Genomic DNA, 3,913 nt, shown 5'->3' with positions numbered 1-3,913 from the left:
TATTTATTACATTTCAATATGACTTTTTTATTCATACATATATTATAATTTATATACATAAATTTTTTAACATTTATATACATACATTTTAATATATATATTAATATACATACTTTTATATATTATTTCATTTTACATACCCAAAATGGTGCGTGTGTGTTGTGGGTGTGTGTGGGTGTGTGTGGTTTTGTGGTGTGGTGTGGTGTTGGTGTGTGTGTGCGTGTTGTAAAGGTGTGTGGTGGTGTGCGTGTTGGTGTGGTGTGTCTGGGTGTGCGTGTGTGTCTGTGTTTTCTTTGTGTGCTGTGTGTTGTGTGTGTGTGTGTTGTGTGTGTGTTGTGTGTGTGTGTGGTGTGTGTGTGTTGTGTGTGTGTGTGTGTGTTGTGTGTTGTGAGTGTGTTGTGTGGGTTGGTGTGTGTGTGTGTGTGGTGTGTGTGTGTGGTGTGTGGTGTTGTGAGTGTGTGTGGGTGTTGTGAGTGTGTGTGGGTGTTGTGTGTGTGCACGTGTGTGGGGTGAAATTTTTTGGGGTGTGAAGTGTGGTGCACTTTGTGTGGGGGTGCCGTGTGTGTGCACGTGTGTGTGGGTGCCGTGTGGGGCTGTGTGGTGTGGGTGCCGTTTTTGTGTCCCGGGTTGTGTGGGGGTTTGCACGTTTTTTTGTGAACTGTTCGAATGGGGTTTTGTGCCGTGTTGTGGGTGCACGTGTTTTGTGCACTTTGTGTGGGGTTTTCACGTGTTGGGGGTGCACTTTGTGTGTGTGCCGTTTTGTGTGCACGTGTGTGTGTTGGTTTACTTTTTTGTGTTTTTTTTGTGGTGTGTTGTTGTGTGCACTGTGTTTTGTGTTTTGTGTGCACGTGTGTGTGTGTGTGTGTGTGTGTGTTTTGTTGTGTGTGTGTGTGTATGTGTGTGTATTGTGTGTATGTGTGTGTATGTGTGTGTATGTGTGTGTTGTATTTTGGTGTAGGTTTGTTTTGGGTATTTGTGTTTGTATGTGTTTTTATATGTATGGTGATGTTAGTGTGTTGTGTATGTGTGGTAAGTATTGTGTATATGTATGTTGTGTATATGTATGTGTGTGTTATGTTGTGTGATTGTATTGTGTTATGTATGTGTGTAATGTAGTGTGTGTATATTTTTTTTTTTTGGTTTTTAAGTTTTGTGTGTTATGATAGTGTGTATTGTATGGGGTTTTATAGTATGTGTGTATATGTATATGTGTGTTTATGTATGTGTGTGTATATGTATGTGTTTGTATATGTATGTGTGTGTATAGGTATGTGTGTGTATATGTATGTGTGTGTATATGTATGTGTGTGTATATGTATGTGTGTGTATATGTATGTGTGTGTATATGTATGTGTGTATATGTATGTGTGTGTATAAGTATGTGTGTGTATATGTATGTGTGTATATGTATGTGTGTATATGTATGTGTGTATAAGTATGTGTGTGTATAAGTATGTGTGTGTGTATGTATGTGTGTGTATATGTATGTGTGTATATGTATGTGTGTGTATATGTATGTGTGTGTATATGTATGTGTGTGTATATGTATGTGTGTGTATATGTATGTGTGTGTATATGTATGTGTGTATATGTATGTGTGTACATGTATATGTGTGTATATGTATGTGTGTATATGTATGTGTGTATATGTATATGTGTGTTTATGTATGTGTGTGTATATGTATGTGTTTGTATATGTATGTGTTTGTATATGTATGTGTGTATATGTATGTGTGTGTATATGTATGTGTGTGTATATGTATGTGTGCGTATATGTATGTGTGTGTATATGTATGTGGTGTATATGTATGTGTGTGTATATGTATGTCTGTGTATATGTATGTGTGTGTATATGTATGTGTGTGCATATGTATGTGTGTCTATATGTATATATATATATTCCTATAAAAAAATATAATATATATTTATATAATATGGATATATATACATATATATGTATGTTTGTATACACACATGTATATATGCATATGTATATATAAAAATAAATATATTTGTACATGCACATATACTTATGCATATATATACATTCATATATATACATGCATCTATATATACTCATACATATACATACATATTTATATGCATGAATGCATACATACATATATACATAAAAATGTACACACACATATATACATATACATGATCACTCGTTTAAAAGTCTCTTTACTCATGAGTATATGGCACCGAAATGATCGCTAACTGTTGATTCGGAAAGGTTGTTTTCAAAGCTCTGAACAGATGAAGCTTCTTAATGTCTTTGAATAGTGTTTCGGAGTTCATATGGATAGGGCCTTGTATCGTGGCAACAGTTGTAATGGCCCATTCATAGTGGGATAATTACATTTTACTCTGGAGGCCTATCAAGAGCTAAAATATCAATAAGATTAAGTATTTCAAAGCCAACCATGTCTCTGTGTATCCAGCAACACAAGTAACTAAATCCAGAGAAAAGGCCATAAGTGGGCGCCCTAGATGCACGACGGAGGATGATCAAGTATATGTTATTTAAAACTATAAATCAATGTCTTATATCAAAGACAAATAGGAAGCTTGAACTGAAACTACAGAAAACCGTTTGATATTCGGTGGCAATACCCCTCACAGTTAACTGGATTTGAGAAGGGGGAGGGGGTGTCCAGTAGGTAGCTGCCACGTCCCCTTACGTCCTTAGTTATTTATTTTCATTATTTCTTTGAAACAATGCGGACCCCTTTTATTCCGTTGGCAACATCCGACAGGACTCCACATTACCCTGCAGCACACAAACTGCCAAAGACCACTGAGCTCTCTGAGTGGATGCATAGCAGCGAAGTCTGGGAGATGAGAGATGTCGGGCCCGGCAAATTTATGTAGCATGCCTACGTGGAACCCTTTACGAGATGATTATAGAATCAGTGTTCCCCAAGCCAGAGCCACTTTACCTCTTCCAGGATAATAGCCCATCCACACGAGCAGTGCCGTGAAGGCGTGATTTCTGCAACACTCCGAGATTACACTATGCCACATCCACCCAAATCGCTAGATCTCAATTCCATTGAGGTGGTGTAAACAACCATGGACAAAGATTTCCCACAAGATCATACCCGCAATCTTCATATCGTGCTGGCTCAGGCAATTATGGCATGGGAGTGATTGCACTCTGCAGACGGACAACAGTTAATGGCGTCGTTAGAGGCATCCATATCAATAGACTTGCCGGCGTTTAGCAAGCTGGGGGGCGGTAACATGAAATACTTAAATTATTATACATTTCAGAACCGTAATTTTTTTTAAATATAGCTGAGCAAGTGAAGAAATAATAGGAAAATCTATTCAAGAGGTATTTTCAGCCGTAACCAGATCTAGGTGTAAATAGTAAAAAAGTTGAAATTTGTGGCTATTGGAGGGGGGGGGGGAGTCAGACCTTAAAGGGGGCAAACAAAATCTTGGGAGGGGGCAACAGTAACCCCGACCCCCAGCCACCCATCCAAAAGACATCTCTGGCAGGGATACCAATATCAGTTCGAACTCACAGTACATTTCCAAACTTTCCGTTGTCTTATTAAATTGTTAAGTCAAAAAGAGTAAAGCTACTTTTTAGCGAATGTATATAAATAAATATATATGTGTATATGTATATATACATATACATCTATAAATATATATATATTACATATACATACATAGATATAATATATACATACATAGATATTACATATACATACATAGATATCATATATACATAAATAGATATTATATATATAAATACATAGATATTATATATACATACATATACATCATATATACATACATATACATCATATATACACGTACATATATATTATATATACACGTACATATATATTATATATACACGTACATATATATTATATATACACGTACATATATATTA

Source organism: Penaeus chinensis, chromosome 38, assembly GCF_019202785.1.
Source record: "Penaeus chinensis breed Huanghai No. 1 chromosome 38, ASM1920278v2, whole genome shotgun sequence".
Classification (NCBI taxonomy): domain Eukaryota; kingdom Metazoa; phylum Arthropoda; class Malacostraca; order Decapoda; family Penaeidae; genus Penaeus; species Penaeus chinensis.
Note: the sequence above shows the minus strand (reverse complement) of the source record.